This window comes from Hyperolius riggenbachi, chromosome 10 (genome assembly GCF_040937935.1).
Source record: "Hyperolius riggenbachi isolate aHypRig1 chromosome 10, aHypRig1.pri, whole genome shotgun sequence".
Classification (NCBI taxonomy): domain Eukaryota; kingdom Metazoa; phylum Chordata; class Amphibia; order Anura; family Hyperoliidae; genus Hyperolius; species Hyperolius riggenbachi.
In genome coordinates, this window is record NC_090655.1 from 250046247 (window position 1) to 250072303 (window position 26057).

Sequence of the window (26057 nt, forward strand, 5' to 3'; positions counted from 1 at the left end):
TTCACACTCAACACAACAGGTAATTAGATGCAGTGAGCTGGGTTCACTCAACACAAGGCTAGGTATATGCAGTGATGAGGTGGGTTAAGTAAACACAACAGGTACTGGGTAGTTAGATGCAGTGAGCTGGGTTCACTCAACAGTAAAGGTACTTAAGATGCAGTGAGGTGGGTTCTCACTCAACACAACAGGTAGTTAGATGCAGTGAGGTGGCCAGGTGGGTTCACACTCAACACAACAGGTAGTTAGATGCAGTGAGCTGGATTCACTCAACAGTAAAGGTACTTAAGATGCAGTGAGGTGGGTTCTCACTCAACACAACAGGTAGTTAGATGCAGTGAGGTGGCCAGGTGGGTTCACACTCAACACAACAGGTAGTTAGATGCAGTGAGCTGGGTTCACTCAACACCACGCTAGGTATATGCAGTGATGATGTGGGTTAAGTAAACACAACAGGTACTGGGTAGTTAGATGCAGTGAGCTGGGTTCACTGAACAGTATACAGTAAAGGTACTTAAGGTGCAGTGAGGTGGGTTCTCACTCAACACAACAGGTAGTTAGACTTAGATGCAGTGAGCTGGGTTCACTCAACACAACGCTAGGTATATGCAGTGATGAGGTGGGTTAAGTAAACACAACAGGTACTGGGTAGTTAGATGCAGTGAGCTGGGTTCACTCAACACAAAGCTAGGTATATGCAGTGATGAGGTGGGTTAAGTAAACACAACAGGTACTGGGGTATATGCAGTACTGGGTAGTACAATGTGCAGCTCCCTGTCACACACACAGGCAGTCAGTCACTGAATGTGCTGGGCTGCTGGCAGTGGCACACACACTATCAATTAGCAAGGCTGTGCATGCAACAAAAGTGTCAGAAAAAAAAAATGTACAGGTTGAGCTCTGAAAAGAGCTGTTGCTGGGTGCTTTAAAAGCAATATTAATCAGTCAGGAACAAGCAAAGCAGCCTAGAACCTAACTAATCTGTCCCTAAGAGAAAAAGTCTGCAGCAGCTGTCCCTTTCCTCTCTCTAGCAGGCACACGAGTGACTGTAATGGCTGCCGGAGGCTGCCTTATATAAGGGGGGTGGGGCTCCAGGGCTTGCTGTATCCTGAATGGCTACAATGTGCCTGCTGACTGTGATGCAGAGGGTCAAAGTTGACCCTCATAGTGCATTATGGGGCGAATCGAACTTCCGGAAAAGTTCGCCTGGCGCAGGCGAACGCGAACCCCCAATGTTCGCCTGGAACCGTTCGCCGGCGAAGCGTTCGGTACACCTCTAGTCCTGTGCAAGCCTCAAGGAATAGAATTATCTCTTTATATGAATCTGGAACATTCCTTATTTTCCTGGGAGGGGCAGCATGGTCCTGCAAGCCTGAAGGAATAGAATTATGTCTTTATATGAATCTGAAATATTCCTTATTTTCCTGGGAGGGGCAGCATGGTCCTGCAAGCCTGAAGGAATAGAACTATGTCTTTATATTAATCTGGAACATTCCTTATTTTCTGTGGGAGGGGTGGCATGGTCCTGCAAGCCTGAAGGAATAGAATTATGTCTTTATATTAATCTGGAACATTCCTTATTTTCCTGGGCGGGGCAGCATGGTCCTGCTAGCCTGGAGGAATAGAATTATGTCTTTATATGAATCTGGAACATTCCTTATTTTCCTGGGAGGGGCAGCATGGTCCTGCAAGCCTGAAGGAATAGAATTATGTCTTTATATGAATCTGGAACATTCCTTATTTTCCTGGGCGGGGCAGCATGGTCCTGCAAGCCTGAAGGAATAGTATTATGTCTTTATATGAATCTGGAACATTCCTTATTTTGTGGGAGGAGCAGCATGGTCCTGCAAGCCTGGAGGAATAGAATTATGTCTTTATATGAATCTGGAACATTCCTTATTTTCCTGGGAGGAGCAGCATGGCCCTGCTAGCCTGGAGGAATAGAATTATGTCTTTATATGAATCTGGAACATTCCTTATTTTCCTGGGCGGGGCAGCATGGCCCTGCAAGCCTGGAGGAATAGAATTATCTCTTTATATGAATCTGGAACATTCCTTATTTTCCTGGGCGAGGCAGCATGGTCCTGCAAGCCTGGAGGAATAGAATTATGTCTTTATATGAATCTGGAACATTCCTTGTTTTCCTGGGTGGGTCAGCATGGTCCTGCAAGCCTGGAGGAATAGAATTATGTATTTATATTAATCTGGAACATTCCTTATTTTCCTGGGAGGGGCGGCATGGTCCTGCTAGCCTGTAAGAACAGAATAATCTCTTTATAGGAATCTGGAACATTCCTTATTTTCTGTCGGCGGGGCAGCATGGTCCTGCTAGCCTGGAGGAATAGAATTATCTCTTTGTATGAATCTGGAACATTCCTTATTTTCCTGGGCGTGGAGGCATGGCCCTGAAAGTCTGGAGGAATAGAAGTATCTCTTTGTATGAATCTGGAACATTCCTTATTTTCCTGGGCGTGGCAGCATGGCCCTGCAAGCCTGGAGGAATAGAATTATCTCTTTATATGAATCTGGAACATTCCTTATTTTCCTTGGCGTGGCAGCATGGCCCTGCAAGCCTGGAGGAATAGAATTAGCTCTTTATATGAATCTGGAACATTCCTTATTTTCCTGGGCGTGGCAGCATGGCCCTGCAAGCCTGGAGGAATAGAATTATCTCTTTATATGAATCTGGAACATTCCTTATTTTCCTGGGAGGGGCAGCATGGTCCTGCAAGTCTGGAGGAATAGAATTATCTCTTTATATGAATCTGGAACAATCCTTATTTTCCTGGGAGGGGCAGCATGGTCCTGCAAGTCTGGAGGAATAGAATTATCTCTTGATATGAATCTGGAACATTCCTTATTTTCCTGGGTGGGGCAGCATGGTCCTGCAAGCCTGGAGGAATAGAATTATCTCTTTATACTGTATGAATCTGGAACATTCCTTATTTTCGGGAAGGGGTGGGGAGTAGCATGGTCCTGCAAGCCTGGAGGAATATAATCATCTCTTTAAATGAATCTGGAAAATTCCTTATTTTCGGGAAGGGCATTCCCCTTCCCGAAAATAAGGGGGGGGGGCAGCATGGTCCTTCAACCCTGGAGGAATAGAATCATCATTTTACATTAATCTGGAACATTCCTTATTTTCCTGGGCGGGGCAGCATGGTCCTGCAAGCCTGAAGAAATAGAATTATCTCTTTATATGAATCTGGAACATTCCTTATTTTCCTGGGAGGGGCAGCATGGTCCTGCAAGCCTGGAGGAACAACAATCTCTGCATAAATTCCAGCAGGATATTTGCATCGTATTGTCAGCACATCATTGAAATTCAAACTTTCAGCCTCTCTCATTTGTGGAATCGCATTGTTGAATAACATACAGATAATTCCTTCCATCCCTGCATTTCAATTACAGTGATTGCTGAGGGGCTGCATTAGGGCCTCCAGCCCTGGCAAACTTTGTTTTCAGCATTTACAATCCTTCTGCAGATCTTTGGAACTTGCATTGCCAGAGTATTCTCATCTCAATGTCTTGCATGTAATTGTTATGCCTTTTGATTCTGTGAATGGTCAGATTGGTTATTATTATCTAAAACACTTTCAGTCGTGGGCGGTGCTACAATGGGGCACTACTACCCCCCCCCCCCTTCCCCCCGGGAATCACTGTGCCCCCAGAGTGCCTCCCTGCTCCGTATTATACAGTTCACGGTTTCCAGCAGTGTACAGGGAACAGGATAGGATCTGTAAAAAACTCTTCATATCAGCCTGAGTCTATGTAGGTGTTAAGTAAACCAAGGGTCTTATCTGTTTGCCATAAATACCTCACAATTCTTGCAAGATCCCTTGTAATTAATGTATCTGGATGACACTTATATTTGCAAAAAATCTCTCTACCTTATTCTGATTGTATGTTCTAAAATTGTTAATGAATAGGAATAGAATCTGAAGAAGGCCTACTGTAAAGGATAGTCTAGATACCGCCGCATGGCCAAGCGGCATGGCGGCTATCTCCGCGTGTCAGCCGGCGGCCTCTGCCGCGCAGCTACATGCTGCTGTGTTGCCTGGTCCTTCTAGTGCACAGTGATGCTCGGATACCCCTTTTTATTATTCGAATTCGGTCGAATATTCGAGTCGAATATTTTTTACTATTCGATTCGACCTCGGACTTCGAGCTCACTATTCGAGTCGGTATTCGAGCTCATTATTCGAGCTGACTATTCGAATTGGCCTTAAATAGCTTCCAACACTTGTTTTGAGGGTGAATGATGCAAGAAACATCTTTTTTCCCAAGTAACGACAGCAAGTGATTATGTGGGGATGTTCCTTTAAAAAAAAAGGTGGAAAGAGAAGAGAAGTTGTGTCCAAAATTCTTTTCAGTAGTGTATCATCCTCCTCCTCCTCCTCCTCCTCCTCGGACAGCACGCTGGAAGGGGGGCAGGACAGCACTTCCAGGGCGTACTGCGCCAGCTCGCTCCAGATCTCCAGGCGCTTGACCCAATACTCCATGGGATCAACAGGGGCATCGCTGTCAAGCCCGCTGTAGGACCCCATGTAGTCAGCCACCATTCGGGTCAGGCGCTGGCTGTGACCGGAGGAGGATGCTGCTGCATGCACCTCCTCTCTAGTCACTGCTGCCGGAGCCTCTACAGTCCTGTAGAGCTCGTGGCTGAGAGACAGCAGGTCTGTGGGGCGCTTGCTGCTGGATGCAGGCACCTGCTGCTGCCTCTGTGCTGGCTGGACAGTGGGGGTGGAAGGCTGGGGGAAGGCTTCCTCCAAGCGCTCAACAAGGGCCTGCTGCAAGCTCCTTATTTGTTGCGCTGGCTCTCCTCCTGCAGGCGGCAGGAACTGGCTCAACTTCCCCTTGAGGCGTGGGTCCAACATCATGCTGATCCAGATGTCCTCCCTCTGCTTCATCTGGATCACCCTGGGGTCCTTGCGCAGGCACGTCAGCATGTGCGCTGCCATTGGGAAGAGGCGGGCCACGTGTGCTGGCACATCGACGGCAGTGCTGTCCTCATCCTCCTCCTCTGCCGCCTCATCCTCTCTCCACCCCCGCACCAACTCAGCTGCGCTGTGCTGATCCCCCTGATCAGCAGCAAGGTCAGGGACCTCCACCAAGTCCTCCTCCTCCTCCCCCTCAGAGCTGGACTGTGCAGCTGCTTGCCGCTCCTGCTGGTCCAAGGCTGCCGCTCCCTGTTCCAGCAAAGCATCGAGGGCCCTGTTCAGCAGACAAACCAGGGGCACCCACTCGCAGACCATAGCATGGTCCCTGCTCACCATGTTAGTGGCCTGCAGAAAGGGAGCCAGCACTAAGCACACCTGCTGCATGTGCCTCCAGTCATCATCGGGGACGATGGACGGGATGTTGCTGGTCTTGTCCCTTCTCTGAGCGGCGGAAACAGTGGCCTGGGCAAGGTACTGGTTGACAGCGTGCTTCTGTTCAACCAGACGCTCCAACATCGCCAGGGTGGAGTTCCAGCAAATTGGAACGTCAAGGATCAGCCGATGGCGTGGCAGCTCCAGCTCCTTTTGCATGTCTTCCAGGCTCGCACAGGCTGCAGCCGAGCGCCGGAAGTGACGCACAACGTTCCTTGCCGTTTCCAGCAGTTCGCCCATCCCCTGGTAGGTGCGCAAGAACTTCTGCACCACCAGGTTCAGCACGTGGGCAAGACAGAGGATGTGGGTCAGGTTTCCCCTGTCAATTGCGGCAACCAGATTGGCCCCATTGTCGGCCACCACCTCTCCGACTCTGAGGCCTTTGGGGGTCAGCCAAATCCTCTCCTGCTCCTGGAGTTCGGCCAACACATGGGTTGCCGTCAGCTTGGTCTTCCCAAGGCTGACCAACTGCAGCAGCGCTTGGCAGTGGCGGGCCTTCACGCTGCTGCTGAGGCGGGGGGTTTGGCCAGGTGTGCCGGAGGATGGCAGAGGATCGGAGGAACCTGCTGCAATTCCCCTGACCCTGCGGGGTGGCACCATCCCACTGTGTTGCTGCTGCTGCTGTGCCCGCTGCTGCTCTCCCATCCTCACCCCCTTCCACCAAGCTGACCCAGTGGACAGTGAAGGACAGGTAGCGGCCTGTCCCGAAGCGGCTGCTCCAGGAGTCCATGGTGACATGGACCCTTTCACCAACCGCGTGCTCCAGCCCTCGCTCCACATTGGCCATCACAAAGCGGTGCAGTGCAGGAATGGCCTTACGGGCGAAAAAGTGTCTGCTCGGGAGCTGCCAGTCTGGGGCTGCACAAGCAAGCAGCGCACGCATGTCGCTCCCCTCCTGCACGAGCGTGTACGGCAGGAGTTGGGAGCACATGGCCCGTGCCAGCAAGCCGTTCAGCTGACGCACGCGACGGCTGCTGGGAGGCAGAGCCCTAACCACCCCCTGGAAGGACTCGCTCAAAAGGCTCTGGCGTGGCCTTTTGCTGGCACGGGAATCAGCGGACACAGCAGAGGAGGCCACTGAGGACTGGCTGCCAGAACAAGCCTCAGTGTCGGCGGCAGGAGTTGCCGAGGGGGAGGAGCAGTGCGTTTCCGCACTCCTGCTGGTGCTGCTGGAGGAGCAGGAGGGCGGGTGGCTGCTGTTGCTGCTGCTGCTGCTGAAGGCTGTGCAGTGATGGGTGTGGTGCCACCAGTGGTGCTCAAATACCCCTTTTCAAAATTCGAGTTAGGTCGAATTCGAATAGTAAATTATTCGAGGTCAGTCGAATATTCGAGTCGAATAATTTTTACTATTCGATTCGACCTCGGAATTCGAGCTCACTATTCGAGTCGGTATTCGAGCTCATTATTCGAGCTGACTATTCGAAATGGCCTTAAATAGCTTCCAACACTTGTTTTGAGGGTGAATGATGCAAGAAACCTCTTTTTTTCCAAGTAACAACAGCAAGTGATTATGTGGGGATGTTCCTTTAAAAAAAAAAAGTTGAAAAGAGAAGTTGTGTCCAGAAATTTGTTCAGTACTGTATATACTTCTTCTTCTTTATCTTCTATATCTTCTTCTATATCTTCTTCTTCTTTTATATTGTCTTCTTCTTCATCTTCTTCATCATCATCTTCTTCTTCTTCATCTTCTTTTTCTTCATCTTCTTCATCTTCTTCATCTTCTTCTTCATCTTCTTCATCTTCTTCATCTTCTTCTTCTTCATCTTCATCTTCTTCATCTTCTTCATCTTCTTCTTCTTCTTCATCTTCTTCTTCTTCTTCATCTTCTTCATCTTCTTCATCTTCTTCATCTTCTTCTTCTTCATCTTCTTCTTCATCTTCTTCATCTTCTTCTTCATCTTCTTCATCTTCTTCTTCATCTTCTTCATCTTCTTCATCTTCTTCTTCATCTTCATCTTCTTCATCATCTTCTTCTTCTTCATCTTCTTCATCTTCATCTTCTTCATCTTCTTCATCTTCTTCTTCTTCATCATCTTCATCTTCTTCTTCTTCATCTTCTTCTTCTTCATCTTCTTCTTCTTCATCTTCATCTTCTTCATCTTCTTCATCTTCTTCTTCTTCATCTTCTTCTCCTTCTTCTTCTTCTTCTTCTTCTTCTTCATCTTCTTCTTCTTCTTCTATATCATCTTCTTCTTCACTTATTTCTCTTTTCAAATTTTTTTTTTAAAGAAATGCAGCTATTTTTGAGCGTAACAAAGAGCTGGTGGCGCACGCATGTTGGAAGCGCCATTGTATGTGCTCCCTGGCAGTGGAAACACACAGACAGCAGGAGGTAAATTCAGCAGCAGGAGGAGGAGGATGAGTGTGTGGCAGCAGGCAGTCAATGAGGCAGGCAGCGTGACATAATAGCCCTGGTACCTAGCGGTGATACCAGGGCTGTAAATAAACACAGCAGGCAGGAGGTCCCAGACAGCGGTCGTGCAGCCCACATTGTGTCCAATACACAACTGGGACAACACAGTTTTCAACCCGGGCACCTCAGAAAAATTAAACCTTTTTTTTTTTTTTGTTTTTTTTTGTTTTGTTTTTACAACAAATTACACAGATATAGCTATTTTTTGACGTAATAGCTGGTGGCAGAGTGGCAGCAGAAGGTAAATCTGTGTACCCTGGCAGTGGGAAACACAGACAGACAGCAGCAGCAGCAGGAGGAATGGAGGAGTAATGTGAGCAGCTATTGTTTGACGTAATAGCTGGTGGCAGAGTGGCAGCAGAAGCTAATTCTGTGTACCCTGGCAGTGGGAAACACAGACAGACAGCAGCATCAGCAGGAGGAATGGAGGAGTAGTGTGAGTGTGGCAGCAGGTAGGCAGCGTGACATAATAGCCCTGGTACCTAGCGGTGATACCAGGCCGTAAATGAACACAACAGGAGGTCCCAGACAGCGGTCGTGCAGCCCACATCGTGTCCAATACACAACTGGGACAACACAGTTTTCAACCCGGGCACCTCAGAAAAATTAAACCTTTTTTTTTTTTAATGGTTTTTTGGTTTTGTTTGTAAAACAAATTACACAGATATATAGCTATTGTTTGACGTAATAGCTGGTGGCAGAGTGGCAGCAGAAGGTAAATCTGTGTACCCTGGCAGTGGGAAACACAGACAGACAGACAGCAGCAGCAGCAGGAGGAATGAAGGAGTAATTATGTGTGCAGCTATTGTTTGACGTAATAGCTGGTGGCAGACTGGCAGCAGAAGGTAATTCTGTGTACCCTGGCAGTGGGAAACACAGACAGACAGCAGCAGCAGGAGGAATGGAGGAGTAGTGTGAGTGTGGCAGCAGGCAGGCAGCATGACATAATAGCCCTGGTACCTAGCGGTGATACCAGGCCGTAAATGAACACAACAGGAGGTCCCAGACAGCGGTCGTGCAGCCCACATCGTGTCCAATACACAACTGGGACAACACAGTTTTCAACCCGGGCACCTCAGAAAAATTAAACCTTTTTTTTTTTTTTTAATGGTTTTTTGGTTTTGTTTGTAAAACAAATTACACAGATATATAGCTATTGTTTGACGTAATAGCTGGTGGCAGAGTGGCAGCAGAAGGTAAATCTGTGTACCCTGGCAGTGGGAAACTCAGACAGACAGCAGAAGGGCAGTACACAGCAGCCCACTGTAGGTGTAAAATGTGTGGCTGCAGGCGACGTAATAGTCAAAGTGAACCAGGCTGGCTTAGTGAGCAGGAGCCAGGAGGTGGTAAAGGGTGGTAAGGCACATTAACGATGGTTCTTAGCCAGTTCATGTCCCCCTCTCGCCGACAACAGGGGCCAGGAACTCGCCTTCCACCCACGCCTGGTTCATCTTGAGAAACGTCAGTCTGTCCACAGACTTGTGAGACAGACGTGAGCGTTTCTCGGTGACCACACCACCAGCTGCACTGAAGCAGCGCTCGGACAGCACGCTGGAAGGGGGGCAGGACAGCACTTCCAGGGCGTACTGCGCCAGCTCGCTCCAGATCTCCAGGCGCTTGACCCAATACTCCATGGGATCAACAGGGGCATCGCTGTCAAGCCCGCTGTAGGACCCCATGTAGTCAGCCACCATGCGGGTCAGGCACTGGCTGTGACCGGTGGAGGATGCTGCTGCATGCACCTCCTCTCTAGTCACTGCTGCCGGAGCCTCTACAGTCCTGTAGAGCTCATGGCTGAGAGACAGCAGGTCTGTGGGGCGCTTGCTGCTGGATACAGGCACCTGCTGCTGCCTCTGTGCTGGCTGCTGGACAGTGGGGGTGGAAGGCTGGGGGAAGGCTTCCTCCAAGCGCTCAACAAGGGCCTGCTGCAAGCTCCTTATTTGTTGCGCTGGGTCTCCTCCTGCAGGCGGCAGGAACTGGCTCAACTTCCCCTTGAGGCGTGGGTCCAACATCATGCTGATCCAGATGTCCTCCCTCTGCTTCATCTGGATCACCCTGGGGTCTCTGCGCAGGCACGTCAGCATGTGCGCTGCCATTGGGAAGAGGCGGGCCACGTCTGCTGGCACATCGACGGCAGTGCTGCTGTCCTCATCCTCCTCCTCTGCCGCTTCATCCTCTCTCCACCCCCGCACCAACTCAGCTGCACTGTGCTGCTCCCCCTCATCACCAGCAAGGTCAGGGACCTCCACCAAGTCCTCCTCCTCCTCCCCCTCAGAGGTGGACTGTGCAGCTGCTTGCCGCTCCTGCTGGTCCAAGGCTGCCGCTCCCTGTTCCAGCAAAGCATCGAGGGCCCTGTTCAGCAGACAAACCAGGGGCACCCACTCGCAGACCATAGCATGGTCCCTGCTCACCATGTTAGTGGCCTGCAGAAAGGGAGCCAGCACTAAGCACACCTGCTGCATGTGCCTCCAGTCATCATCGGGGACGATGGACGGGATGTTGCTGGTCTTGTCCCTTCTCTGAGCGGCGGAAACAGTGGCCAGGGCAAGGTACTGGTTGACAGCGTGCTTCTGTTCAACCAGACGCTCCAACATCGCCAGGGTGGAGTTCCAGCGAGTCGGAACGTCAAGGATCAGCCGATGGCGTGGCAGATCCAGCTCCTTTTGCACGTCTTCCAGGCTCGCACAGGCTGCAGCCGAGCGCCGGAAGTGACGCACAACGTTCCTTGCCGTTTCCAGCAGTTCGCCCATCCCCTGGTAGGTGCGCAAGAACTTCTGCACCACCAGGTTCAGCACGTGGGCAAGACAGGGGATGTGGGTCAGGTTTCCCCTGTCTATTGCGGCAACCAGATTGGCCCCATTGTCGGCCACCACCTCTCCGACTCTGAGGCCTCTGGGGGTCAGCCAAATCCTCTCCTGCTCCTGGAGTTTGGCCAACACATGGGTTGCCGTCAGCTTGGTCTTCCCAAGGCTGACCAAGTGCAGCAGCGCTTGGCAGTGGCGGGCCTTCACGCTGCTGCTGAGGCGGGGGGTTTGGCCAGGTGTGCCGGAGGATGGCAGAGGATCAGAGGAACCTGCTGCAGTTCCCCTGACCCTGCGGGGTGGCACCACCCACTGTGTTGCTGCTGCTGCTGTGCCCGCTGCTGCTCTCCCATCCTCACCCCCTTCCACCAAGCTGACCCAGTGGACAGTGAAGGACAGGTAGCGGCCTGTCCCGAAGCGGCTGCTCCAGGAGTCCATGGTGACGTGGACCCTTTCACCAACCGCGTGCTCCAGCCCTCGCTCCACATTGGCCATCACAAAGCGGTGCAGTGCAGGAATGGCCTTGCGGGAGAAAAAGTGTCTGCTGGGGAGCTGCCAGTCTGGGGCTGCGCAAGCAAGCAGCGCACGAATGTCGCTCCCCTCCTGCACGAGCGTGTACGGCAGGAGTTGGGAGCACATGGCCCGTGCCAGCAAGCCGTTCAGCTGCCGCACGCGACGGCTGCTGGGAGGCAGAGCCCTAACCACCCCCTGGAAGGACTCGCTCAAAAGGCTCTGGCGTGGCCTTTTGCTGGCACGGGAATCAGCAGACACAGCGGAGGAGGCCACTGAGGACTGGCTGCCAGAACAGGCCTCAGTGTCGGCGGCAGGAGTTGCAGAGGGGGGAGGAGCAGTGCGTTTCCGCACTCCTGCTGGTGCTGCTGGAGGAGCAGGAGGGCGGGTGGCTGCTGTTGCTGCTGCTGCTGAAGGCTGTGCAGTGATGGGTGTGGTGCCACTGCCAGCACCAGATGCCTTCAGCCTCTGGAACTCCTCATGCTGGTGGAAATGTTTCGCAGCAAGGTGGTTGATGAGCGAGCTGGTGCTGAACTTTAAGGGGTCTGCACCTCTGCTCAACTTCCGCTGACAGTGGTTGCAAGTGGCGTACTTGCTGTACACAGTGGGCATGGTGAAATATCGCCAGATTGGTGACAGAAACATCCCCCTACGGCATGGAAGCGCTGCTGCCTGTCTCCCTGTGGTGGTTGGGGGGGGGGGGGGGGGGCTTGGGTGCGGCTGGTGGTGGTACTGGCAGATGCTGCTGCTGCTGCTGCTGCTGAGCCTGAGACACCAGCAGGCTGTGGGACCTGCCTACTGCTGCCAATGCTTGCAATGATGCGCCTCCTTGCAAGGCCCACAAGAGCATCCTCCTCCTCCTCCTCAGAGCTGCTGAGGACGACATCCCCTGGAGGTGGTGGCACCCAGTCTCTGTCTGTCACCGGGTCATCATCATCCTCCCTCTCCTGAAACATGTCCTGCTGGGATGATGACCCCCCAAACTCCTCTCCTGATGCATGGATGGGCTGCTTGACTGTCGCCACAGTCTTGCTGTCCAATCCCTCATCCCCCAAAGTGCCCATCAGCATCTCCTCCTCAAAATCGCCAACAAAAGCAGACAATACCCTGATGGTGCCTGGGGTAAAAATACTGCTGAGTGACAGGTCGCCAACTTGTGACGGTGAACTGGCCTCCTCCCCAGACCCTGCTGGGCGGCTGCTGCGAACAGGGGTGGTGGTGGTGGTGAGGGTGGAGGCCTCGGATGCAGAGCTGATGGCGGGCTGCTCATCCTCCGTCATGAGTTGCACCACAGTGTCTGCATGCTTTTCCTCAATGGGACGTTTCCGACCCGGCTGGAGGAAAATCGGAGCAGGTGCTACACGCTGCTGCTGCTGCTGTGTCTCTGCAGCGTGAGTTGCAGATGCTCCTGCTGGGCGGCGCCCAAGGCGTCCACGGCCAGTGGCTATGGGAGGAATGTTAGCCACTGACGCTGCTGCTGCGGAACTGTGCATGGTGGCGCGGCCGCGGCCTGCCACAATGCTGCTCCCTCTCCTCCTGATTCCCTTGCTGCCCTTCCCCTTGCCCAAACCGCGCTGGCTGCCACTTCCAGACATCTTCGATGTTTTGGGCGTATAGACAAAAGTTTTTTAAAAGGGCGGGTGAAAAGTGGGGTACTTTAATGGAGTGGGTTGGTGGGTGAGGTGACTGAGTGAGTGTCCCTAGTACAGTAAGTAAGTAGTAACAGTCAGGAAGTACAACTAGCAGTTACAATAATCAGTAGTAATCACAAGTAAATTTAGTGTGTGTACACTACAGACAGTGAGTGCACGCACGCGCAAACACGCGCAGGAGCTAGCCTATGAACAGTGACTGAGTGAGTGTCCCTAGTACAGTAAGTAAGTAAGTAGTAACAGTCAGTAAGTACAACTAACTAATTACAATAATCAATCAGTTATCAGAAGGAAATAGAGTGTGTGTAGTGTGTACACAGACAGTGAGTGCACACACGCAGGAGCTAGTAGCCTATGAACAGTGACTGAGTGTCCTAGACTCCTAGTACAGTAAGAGTAAGTAGTAACAGTAAGTACAACTAACTAATTACAATAATCAATCAGTTATCAGAAGGAAATAGAGTGTGTGTAGTGTGTGTACACAGACAGTGAGTGCACACACGCAGGAGCTAGTAGACTATGAACAGTGACTGAGTGTCCTAGACTCCTAGTACAGTAAGAGTAAGTAGTAACAGTAAGTACAACTAACTAATTACAATAAGCAATCAGTTATCAGAAGGAAATAGAGTGTTTGTAGTGTGTGTACACAGACAGTGAGTGCACACACGCAGGAGCTAGTAGCCTATGAACAGTGACTGAGTGTCCTAGACTCCTAGTACAGTAAGTAGTAACAGTAAGTACAACTAACTAATTACAATAATCAATTACAATAATCAATCAGTTATCAGAAGGAAATAGAGTGTGTGTAGTGTGTACACAGAAAGTGAGTGCACACACGCAGGAGCTAGTAGCCTATGAACAGTGACTGAGTGTCCTAGACTCCTAGTACAGTAAGAGTAAGTAGTAACAGTAAGTACAAACAACTAACTAATTACAATAATGAATCAGTTATCAGAAGGAAATAGAGTGTGTGTAGTGTGTGTACACAGACAGTGAGTGCACACACGCAGGAGCTAGTAGACTATGAACAGTGACTGAGTGTCCTAGACTCCTAGTACAGTAAGAGTAAGTAGTAACAGTAAGTACAACTAACTAATTACAATAAGCAATCAGTTATCAGAAGGAAATAGAGTGTGTGTAGTGTGTGTACACAGACAGTGAGTGCACACACGCAGGAGCTAGTAGCCTATGAACAGTGACTGAGTGTCCTAGACTCCTAGTACAGTAAGTAGTAACAGTAAGTACAACTAACTAATTACAATAATCAATCAGTTATCAGAAGGAAATAGAGTGTGTGTAGTGTGTACACAGAAAGTGAGTGCACACACGCAGGAGCTAGTAGCCTATGAACAGTGACTGAGTGTCCTAGACTCCTAGTACAGTAAGAGTAAGTAGTAACAGTAAGTACAAACAACTAACTAATTACAATAATCAATCAGTTATCAGAAGGAAATAGAGTGTGTGTAGTGTGTGTACACAGACAGTGAGTGCACACACGCAGGAGCTAGTAGACTATGAACAGTGACTGAGTGTCCTAGACTCCTAGTACAGTAAGAGTAAGTAGTAACAGTAAGTACAACTAACTAATTACAATAAGCAATCAGTTATCAGAAGGAAATAGAGTGTGTGTAGTGTGTGTACACAGACAGTGAGTGCACACACGCAGGAGCTAGTAGCCTATGAACAGTGACTGAGTGTCCTAGACTCCTAGTGCAGTAAGAGTAAGTAGTAACAGTAAGTACAACTAACTAATTACAATAATCAATCAGTTATCAGAAGGAAATAAAGTGTGTGTAGTGTGTACACAGACAGTGAGTGCACACACGCAGGAGCTAGTAGCCTATGAACAGTGACTGAGTGTCCTAGACTCCTAGTACAGTAAGTAGTAACAGTAAGTACAACTAACTAATTACAATAATCAATCAGTTATCAGAAGGAAATAGAGTGTGTGTAGTGTGTACACAGACAGTGAGTGCACACACGCAGGAGCTAGTAGCCTATGAACAGTGACTGAGTGTCCTAGACTCCTAGTACAGTAAGTAGTAACAGTAAGTACAACTAACTAATTACAATAATCAATTACAATAATCAATCAGTTATCAGAAGGAAATAGAGTGTGTGTAGTGTGTACACAGAAAGTGAGTGCACACACGCAGGAGCAGCTAGTAGCCTATGAACAATGACAGTGAGTGTCCTAGTACAGTTACAGTATATAACTACAATACTAATACAATCAGTAGTAAAGGACAGCAGAAATACTGGTATAGAATAGAGAGAAATAAACAGAGGACAGGAGGACAGCTGCCCACACAGGCAAGGCCCTGAGGCCTAAAGCTGTAAGCCTGCAGCAGCTGGCCTGTCTCTATGTAACACAAAAGCTACTAACTAAAATACAATGTCTAACTAACTAACAACAATATAGGTGTGTATAGGAGGTGTATGTGAGCAAAAACGCTAGGTAAATGACCACAATAGAGCTCTTGCTAAGCCAAAGCACAAAGGAGCAACTCTCTCTCTGTACAAGTCTCAGGCAAGCACGGAGAAACGGAACATGGCGGCCGCTATTTATAGGGTAGGGGCTGGCCAGGGTCCCCCTCTGTGATTGGCTGCCGTCAGAGGGCCTGGGAGCCCTCTGATTGGCTCTAAGGACATCAATCTGGGCTATGACGCTATTCGAGCTCGGGACCGAGCTCGAATAGCGCCGTTTGCTCGAATAGCTCGAATAGTGAATGGGCCATTCGAGTGTACTCGAATAGCCCATTCGAATAGCTACAGCTATTCGGAGCTCGAATACCGAGCTCGAATAGCTGGAAAAGAGCTTGAATATTCGAGCTACTCGAATATTCGAGCTCTGCTGAGCACCACTGGGTGCCACTGCCAGCACCAGAAGCCTTCAGCCTCTGGAACTCCTCATGCTGGTGGAAATGTTTCGCAGCAAGGTGGTTGATGAGCGAGCTGGTACTGAACTTTAAGGGGTCTGCACCTCTGCTCAACTTCCGCTGACAGTGGTTGCAAGTGGCGTACTTGCTGTACACTGTGGGCATGGTGAAAAATCGCCAGATTGGTGACAAAAACAACCCCCTACGGCCTGGAGCCGCTGCTGCCAGTCTCCCTGTGGTGGTTGGGGCGGGGGCTTGGGTGCGGCTGGTGGTGGTACTGGCAGATGCTGCTGCTGCTGAGCCTGAGACACCAGCAGGCTGTGGGACCTGCCTACTGCTGCCAATGCTTGCAATGATGCGCCTCCTTGCAAGGCCCACAAGCGCATCCTCCTCCTCCTCCTCAGAGCTGCTGATGATGACAACCCCAGGTGCTGGTGGTGGCGGCACCCAGTCTTTGTCTGTCACCACGTCATCATCATCATCATCCTCCCCCTCCTGAAACATGTCCTGCTGGAATGATGACCCCCCAAACTCCTCTCCTGATGCATGGATGGGCTGCTTGACTGTCGCCACAGTCTTGCTGTCCAATCCCTCCTCCCCCAAAGTGCCGATCAGCATCTCCTCCTCAAGATCGCCAACAACAGCAGACAATTTACTCATGATGCCTGGGGTCAAAAGACTGCTGAATGACAGGTCGGCGACTGACGATGAACTGGCCTCCTCCCCAGGCCCTGCTGGGCGGCTGCTGCGAACAGGGGTGGTGGTGGTGAGGGTGGAGGCCTCGGATGCAGAGCTGATGGCGGGCTGCTCATCCTCCGTCATCAGTTGCACCACAGTGTCTGCATCCTTTTCCTCAATGGGACGTTTCCGACCCGGCTGGAGGAAAATAGGAGCAGGTACTACACGCTGCTGCTGCTGCTGCGTCTCTGCAGCGCGAGTTGCTCCTGCTGGGCGGCGCCCAAGGCGTCCACGGCCAGTGGCTAAAGGAGGAATGTTAGCCACTGACGCAGCTGCTGCGGAACTGTGCATGGTGGCGCGGCCGCGGCTTGCCACAATGCTGCTCCCTCTCCTCCTGATTCCCTTGCTGCCCTTCCCCTTGCCCAAACCGCGCTGGCTGCCACTTCCAGACATCTTTGATGTTTTGGGCGTAAACAAAAAAGTTTTTTAAAAGGGCGGGTGAAAAAGTGGGGTACTTTAATGGAGTGGGTTGGTGGGTGAGGTGACACTAATCACTAAGTGATTAGATCGCTAAGTGATTACTAGTACAGTACTAATACAAAATACAATAATTCAGTAATCAGTATAAGTGTGAACAGTGAACAGTGAGTGTGTCCCCTAGTACACTAACTAGAAAATACAATAATCAGTAGTAATCAGATTAAGTAGAAGGAAATAGAGTGTGTGTGTGTACTGAGTGCACGCACACACACACGCAGGAGCTAGCCTATGAACAGTGACTGAGTGTCCCTAGTAGTAAGTAGTAAGTAAGTGTACAACTAGAAATTACAATAATCAGTAGTAATCAAAAGGAAATAGAGTGTGTGTGTGTACTGTGCACGCACACACGCAGGAGCTATGAATAAACAGTGACAGTGAGTGTCCTAGTACAGTTACTACAAAATACAATCACTCAGTAGTAAAGGTAGGACAGCAGAAACACTGGTATAATAAACTAACAGAGGACAGTCACAGGAGGACAGCTGCCCACACAGGCAAGGCCCTGAGGCCTAAAGCAGTGTAAGCTTGCCTGCAGCAGCTGTGTCTGTCTCTATGTAACACACAAGCTACTAACTAAAATACAATGTCTATCTAACTAACAACAATATAGGTGTGTATAGGAGGTGTATGTGAGCAAAAACGCTAGGTAGTTGACCACAATAAAGCTCTTGCTAAGCCAAAGCACAAAGGAGCAGATCTCTCTCTGTACAAAGTCAGGCAAGGACGGAAAAACGGAACATGGCGGCCGCTATTTATAGGGTAGGGGCTGGCCAGGGTCCCCCTCTGTGATTGGCTGCCGTCAGAGGGCCTGGGAGCCCTCTGATTGGCTCTAAGGACATCAATCTGGGCTATGACGCTATTCGAGCTCGGTATTTGAGCTCGAATAGCGCTGTTAGCTCGAATAGTGAATGGGCTATTCGAGTTCACTCGAATAGCCCATTCGAGTAGCTGCAGCTATTCGAGCTCGGTATTCGAGCTCGAATAGCTGAAAAAAGAGCTCGAATATTCGAGCTACTCGAATATTCGAGCTCTGCTGAGCACCACTGCTAGTGCACATAGATTGAGAGCTGCGCGCGCCAGGCGACAGGACCTTTATGCAAGTAAAAGAGGAGTCAGCTGATCAGCCGGTCAGCTGACTCCAGTAGTGCTCCGGATTGGCTGAGTGACTAGGGCGGCGCTGTGGAGCACTCTGAGTATATATAGGACCTGCCTGTCAGTTGCTGGTTGTCTGCTGTTGCAAATGCTAACGTGTTAGCGCTCAGACCCTAGTCAGATCCTACAGTATGCTAGAACCAGCTGGAGCTGGGGATCCACACTTAGCCAGTTTACGTTGATAGCTTAAAGCGGTTTAACACCCAGCATTAAAACTTTGCTTTAAAAGATTGCTTACAGCTTACAAACTATTATGCCAGATTTTTTTTAAGCAGAAATTCACTGAATGGGTTAAACATGACATTTTAGTGTTGGATTTAACTAGGAATCCGCATCCGTTCTTATCTTTAGTTACAAATGTATCTTTATTTGGAATACAAATAGACCTTTGAAAAGCCTGCCAGGGAAGCCCTCTTTGTTCTCTCAGAGCAGTGTTTGTTTGTTACATTGTAGATAGATACATTTGTAACTAAACAAGCAAGCGGAGGAGGATTTCTAGCTAAATGCAGCACTAAAATGTCATGTTTAATCCATTCAGTGAATTTCTGCTAAAAAAAAAATCTGGCATAATAGTTTATAAGCTGTAAGCAATCTTTTAAAGCAAAGTTGAAATGCTGGGTGTTAGACCACTTTAAAGTACTAATTGCATTGTGTTATCTTTGTACTATACCTTAGTCTAGATCCCAGGTGTTGAAACCAAGGACTTCACACCTAGACTAGGATATTGCTACATTGCTATTGTTTATCTGTTATGACCTTCTGCTTCCTTGACTACTCTCCTGTTTGCTGATTCGGTACCTCTGTCTATCTGATTATTGTTGCCGACTCAGCCTGAACCTATACACCGAATCAGCCTTCCGTCTTTGTACTTTATCTGTCCGTACGTGCCTACCCTGCTTGTCTGACCTTCCTGTCCTCACTAGTGGGCCTAGCCATTCGTGAGGAATCTCTAAGAGCTGTCACCTACTCCTTAGGTGATCAGCCCTTGCAGCACTGTCTGTAACACTTGCTCAAGTGTCCGCTAGCTGCAGTAGAGTCGTAATCACCTGCTCCTCAGGGGATCATCCTTGCAGCACAGTCAGTGGTCCCTGCTCCTCAGGTGTGCACTGGCTGCAGTACAGTCTGAATCTCCTGCTCCTCAGGAGAACTTTGGCTGTAGTGTAGTCTTAATCACCTGCTCCTCAGGTGATCATCCTTGCAGCACAGTCAGTGGTCCCTGCTCCTCAGGTGTCCACTGGCAGCAGTACAGTCTGAATCCCCTGCTCCTCAGGGGATCCTTGGCTGCAGTTTTGTCTGAATCTTCTGCTCCACGGGAGATCTCCTCTTCTCATTACTGTTGCACCAAAACACAATCCCACATTGGTTGTCCCGTGTCTAGCTATACTAGCATTATTAGTGATTCTGCAGATCACCAATAATCAGAAAAATCTGTGTTGCTGACACCAATCGTTACACCTACAAGCTAAAAGCTTACTGCTTTACTTATATATTACCCAATATAGTAAAGCTTGTATCCCTTCTTCCTCTTCCCCCTCCCGTTGCTTGTAGAGTGATAAGACACAGGCTGGTGGCTGGAACAATTTGTCTGGGATTTGTCCATGCAAGAGCAGCTTGCTAACAGGTAAGGATTAAAGCATGCCAACAAAGTAGCCAAGCACATCTGTAGCTAACCTTTTTTCAATAATAGCACCATCATTTGGACAATCTGCTCTGCTCAAAAGTCTCTGAGTTCTGTTTGTGATATTTACATTTGGTTGCTATCATTAATTAATAAACTAAGCCTTCATTTTACCACCTGAGTTGGGCAAAAAATATCTAAAGTTCAACCTTACAAACATTGATTTTGATCACCAAAATTGGCCTCTACAGCCAGCCATCATGCCCTCTGTGCCCCCCCCTCCCCCTCCCCAATTGTAGCTGGAGCCACCACTGCGTGTTTGATATATTATTGTGTGTGTTTTCATTGAATAAATAGGGTAAGATTTTTATTTTTATTTTTTACATTTATTTTGTAATCTCTCTTTTTTTTTTTCTTAAGAACTCGGACATTTCTTACAGTTGTCTGGATGTGATTAAATGCTTCATTGTAACACACTTATGTCCAGGGAATAGTTTGCATCATAGTTCATTTTATCATCTTTATTTACTTTTAATAAATAAGAAATTGCACACATATAGTATAAAAAGCCAACATAAAGGAGCACATTCACCTCATCCTGTCTGTACACCCACATCTCTTCTTATATGCACTAATTAGGTGTATATATCTACCTACACCAGGCATGGGCAAACTTGGCCCTCCAGCTGTTAAGGAACTACAAGTCCCACAATGCATTGCAGGAGTCTGACAGCCACAGTCATGACTTATAAAGGAAAATGCATTGTGGGACTTGTAGTTCCGTAACAGCTGGAGGGTCGAGTTTGCCGATGCCTGACCTACACCCATATACACATATTCTCCTTTATTTCATTCATTACACAGAAAACATAGACAATGTTTCATCTAGAAATCTCAATCTCTTTATTAACAATATTCACTAAGTTACTTTACTAACAGATCTGCTGCGGTAAATAAAGTATACAACTGTTGGGCCTTATTTGGCGAGATCATGAAATGTGGCAATGATGGAGCCCCTCCTGTGGGGGGGAGGGAGGGCAGTGGTCTCCAAGCCACACAGAAGAAGGATACAGATGAAGAATAGAGAAATGGGGGCGGGGCAGTGGTCTCCAAGCCACACAGAAGAAGGACACAGATGAAGAATAGAGAAATGGGGGCTGGGCAGTGGTCTCCAAGCCACACAGAAGAAGGACACAGATGAAGAATAGAGAAATGGGGGCGGGCACTGGTCTCCAAGCCACACAGAAGAAGGACACAGATGAAGAATAGAGAAATGGGGGCGGGGCAGTGGTCTCCAAGCCTCACAGAAGAAGGATACAGATGAAGAATAGAGAAATGGGGGCGGGGCAGTGGTCTCCAAGCCTCACAGAAGAAGGATACAGATGAAGAATAGAGAAATGGGGGAGGGCACTGGTCTCCAAGCCACACAGAAGAAGGACACCGATGAGGAATAGAGAAATGGGGGCGGGGCAGTGGTCTCCAAGTCACACAAAAGAAGAACACAGATGAAGAATAGAGAAATGGGGGCGGGGCAGTGGTCTCCATCCAAGCCACACAGAAGAAGGACACAGATGAAGAATGGAGAAATGGGGGCGGGGCAGTGGTCTCCAAGCCACACAGAAGAAGGACACAGATGAAGAATAGAGAAATGGGGGCGGGGCAGTGGTCTCCAAGCCACACAGAAGAAGGATACAGATGAAGAAAAGAGAAATGGGGGCGGGGCAGTGGTCTCCAAGCCACACAGAAGAAGGATACAGATGAAGAATAGAGAAATGGGGGCGGGGCAGTGATCTCCAAGTCACACAAAAGAAGAACACAGATGAAGAATAGAGAAATGGGGGCGGGGCACTGGTCTCCAAGCCATACAGAAGAAGGACACAGATGAAGACGAGAGAAATTACACATGAACAGCACACGGAAATATTTACAGGAAAACAGATGCAGATAACAGTGCTCGAGAAATGTCTGCAGAGCATTGCAATACATGACCGCACATCATTTTGCAACCAGCTGACGTGAGCCACCAGCAGACAAGCATAGAGATAATAGGGAAACAGGCATGTGTGTAACTCCCCATTTATGTCACTAGAGGGAGCTGTGCATCCTGACGTGCGGAGAACTGCAGGAGTTGCCAGTTCTGGGAAATGTGTTGCTGGGCTGTACCGGTCACAGAATAGCAATCTGCAGTCCCTCAGCTTAGCAACTCAGGAGCACAGTGCGTTCATTGTTGCAGCTTTGCCTAAATAACACTTCCTTCAAATATTAGTCAAAGAGAATGAGGCTTGTCTGTAGACTTGCCTGGTGTCTATGGAGGTCTGACTTCACAACAGAGATTTCCAACACTCTGAAGGCGAAAAAGGCTGCTAACCAGTGTGACATTCCTGATGTAGCTGAAGGTTATGCTTATACACCTCCCTAGCAGTATTGACGGTTATACACGTCAATACAAAACATGCTGTGAACAGTATTGACGTGCATACACGTTAAAACTCTCCTGCACTGTATACTGGACCCTTGCTTGACACATTTTGGCAAGTTACAGGGAAAAAAGGTTATGAAAATTAATTGGATCACTTTTTGCACATAAATCCTGAGGAAACTGAACGCCAGGGAGGTTAAAAGATTTCCCACACAGTAAACATGAAAAAGGCTCCTAACCAGTGTGACATCTCTGATGTAGTTGAAGGTTGTGCTTATGTTTAAAAGATTTCTCACACAGTAAACATGAAAAAGGCCGCTCACCAGTGTGACATCTCTGATGACGCTCAAAGCTTACCTTATGTTTAAAATATTTCCCACACTCTAAACATGAAAAAGGTTGTTCATCGGTATGACACCTCTGATGACGCTGAAAACTCCCCTTATGTTTAAAAGACTTCCCACACTCTGAACAAGAAAAAGGCTGTTCATCAATATGACATTGCTGATGACGCTGAAGGTTATGTTTATGTTTAAAACAATTCCCGCACTCTGAACATGAATATGGCCGCTCACCAGTATGACATCTGTGATGACGCTGAAAGCTTTTTTTATGTGTAAAAGATTTTCCACACTCTGAACATGAAAAAAGCCATTCACCAGTCTGACAGTGCTGATATAGCTGAAGCCTTTGCTTATGATTTAAAGATTCCCCACACTCTAAAGATGACAAAGGCCACTCGCCAGTATGAGTTTTCTGATGTCTAACAAGTCCACCTTTTAAACTAAACCTTTTCCCACACTCTGAACATGAAAAAGGCTTCTCACCAGTGTGACATGCCTGATGTAGTTGAAGGTTGTGCTTATGTTTAAAAGATTTCCCACACTCAGAACATGAAAAAGGCCGTTCACCAGTGTGACATCTCTGATGACGCTGAGCGCTTACCTTATGTTTAAAAGATTTCCCACACTCTGAACATGAAAAAGGTTGCTCACCAGTGTGAATTTTCTGGTGACTGAGAAGGATTTTTTTGCTAATAAAACTTTTCCCACACACTGAACATGAAAAACAATAGTCAGAGCTGTGACTGTTTGCTTTGTCCTCAGTGTGAGTTGTTGAGTTTATGCTTCTAGTAATGTCGGGTGTATCATAATATTCCCTGGGATTACAGGGATGTGTTGCTCTGGTCGCACTGTGATGTGTATATCCAGTAATGTGGTTTCCTCCTGGAGAACATTGTGTGACGCCATTATCTTCTGCAGCATCATCTGGAGGGGGGATAAGACATCCCTCCCAGGGGCTCCACATATTCTGTCCATCTGTTGGGGAAGATAGTATGCAAAATAAAGGCAATATACTGAAAAGTTTTTACAGGTTTGATTTTTAGTCCAATGCTTATTTATTCTCAGAAATTTGCAATGGAATCAGCTAACACCAATAATGTGTGCCGTATAATGGTAAATCATATGATGCCTCCTCATTTGTTGGTACTATGATGTTATACTGAGGAATGGAGATGGGGCTTTCATATGGTGTACAGTATCTCCTCTTCATTTGTTGGTGCTACAATGTTATACTGAGAAATGGAGATGGGCCTTTCATATGGTGTACAGTATCTCCTCCTCATTTGTTGGCACTATGATGTTATACTGAGGAATGGAGATGGGCCTTTCATATGGTGTACAGTATCTCCTCCTCATTTGTTGGTACTATGATGTTATACTGAGGAATGGAGATGGGCATCTCATATGGTGTACAGTATCTCCCCCTCATTTGTTGGCACTATGATGTTATACTGAGGAATGGAGGTGGGCCTTTCATATGGTGTACAGTATCTCCTCCCCATTTGTTGGCGCTATGATGTTATACTGAGGAATGGAGATGGGCCTTTCATATGATGTACAGTATCTCCTCCTCATTTGTTGGTACTATGATGTTATACTGAGGAAGGGAGATGGGCCTTTCATATGGTGTACAGTATCTCCTCCTCATTTGTTGGTACTATGATGTTATACTGAGGAATGGAGATGGGCCTTTCATATGGTGTACAGTATCTCCTCCTCATTTGTTGGTGCTATGATGTTACACTGAGGAATGGAGATGGGCCTTTCATATGGTGTACAGTATCCCCTACTCATTTGTTGGTGCTATGGTGTTATACTGAGGAATGGAGATGGGCCTTTCATATGGTGTACAGTATCTCCTCCTCATTTGTTGGTGCTATGATGTTATACTGAGGAATGGAGATGGGCCTTTCATATGGTGTACAGTATCTCCTCCTCATTTGTTGGTGCTATGATGTTACACTGAGGAATGGAGATGGGCCTTTCATATGGTGTACAGTATCCCCTACTCATTTGTTGGTGCTATGGTGTTATACTGAGGAATGGAGATGGGCCTTTCATATGGTGTACAGTATCTCCTCGTCATTTGTTGGTACTATGATGTTATACTGAGGAATGGAGATGGGCCTTTCATATGGTGTACAGTATCTCCTCCCCATTTGTAGGTACTATGATGTTATACTGAGGAATGGAGATGGGCCTTTCATATAGTGTACAGTATCTCCTCCTCATTTGTTGGTGCTATGATGTTATACTGAGGAATGGGGATGGACCATTCATATGATGTACAGTATCTCCTCCTCATTTGTTGGTGCTATGATGTTATACTGAGGAATGGAGATGGACCTTTTATATGGTGTACAGTATCCCCTCCTCTTTTGTTGGTACTATGATGTTATACTGAGGAATGGAGATGGGCCTTTCATATGGTGTACAGTATCTCCTCCTCATTTGTTGGCACTATGATGTTATACTGAGGAATGGAGATGGGCCTTTCATATGGTGTACAGTATCTCCTCCTCATTTGTTGGTGCTATGATGTTATACTGAGGAATGGAGATGGGACTTTCATATGGTGTACAGTATCTCCTCGTCATTTGTTGGTACTATGATGTTATACTGAGGAATGGAGATGGGCCTTTCATATGGTGTACAGTATCTCCTCCTCATTTGTTGGTACTATGATGGTATACTGAGGAATGGAGATGGGCCTTTCATATGGTGTACAGTATCTCCTCCCCATTTGTAGGTACTATGATGTTATACTGAGGAATGGAGATGGGCCTTTCATATAGTGTACAGTATCTCCTCCTCATTTGTTGGTGCTATGATGTTATACTGAGGAATGGAGATGGACCATTCATATGATGTACAGTATATCCTCCTCATTTGTTGGTGCTATGATGTTATACTGAGGAATGAAGATGGACCATTCATATGATGTACAGTATCTCCTCCTCATTTGTTGGTGCTATGATGTTATACTGAGGAATGGAGATGGACCTTTTATATGGTGTACAGTATCCCCTCCTCATTTGTTGGTGCTATGATGCTATACTGAGGAATGGAGATGGGCCTTTTATATGGTGTACAGTATCTCCTCCTCATTTGTTGGTGCTATGATGTTACACTGAGGAATGGAGATGGACCTTTCATATGGTGTACAGTATCTCCTCCCCATTTGTTGGTACTATGATGTTATACTGAGGAATGGAGATGGACCTTTCATATGGTGTACAGTATCTCCTCCTCATTTGTTGGTGCTATGATGTTATACTGAGGAATGGAGATGGGCCTTTCATATGGTGTACAGTATCTCCTCCTCATTTGTTGGTGCTATGATGTTACACTGAGGAATGGAGATGGGCCTTTCATATGGTGTACAGTATCCACTACTCATTTGTTGGTGCTATGATGTTATACTGAGGAATGGAGATGGGCCTTTCATATGGTGTACAGGATCTCCTCCTCATTTGTTGGTGCTATGAGGTTATACTGAGGAATGGAGATGGGACTTTCATATGGTGTACAGTATCTCCTCCCCATTTGTAGGTACTGTGATGTTATACTGAGGAATGGAGATGCGCCTTTCATATGGTGTACAGTATCTCCTCCTCATTTGTTGGTACTATGATGTTATACTGAGGAATCGAGATGGGCCTCTCATATGGTGTACAGT

The 26057-nt window shown here is 48.0% G+C and overlaps 1 pseudogene; it reads right to left on the reverse strand.

Annotated features, from left to right (window-relative positions):
• Positions 1-20494: 20494 nt before the first annotated feature.
• Positions 20495-26057, reverse strand: part of LOC137537089 (uncharacterized) — a 128390-nt pseudogene continuing 122827 nt past the window's right edge.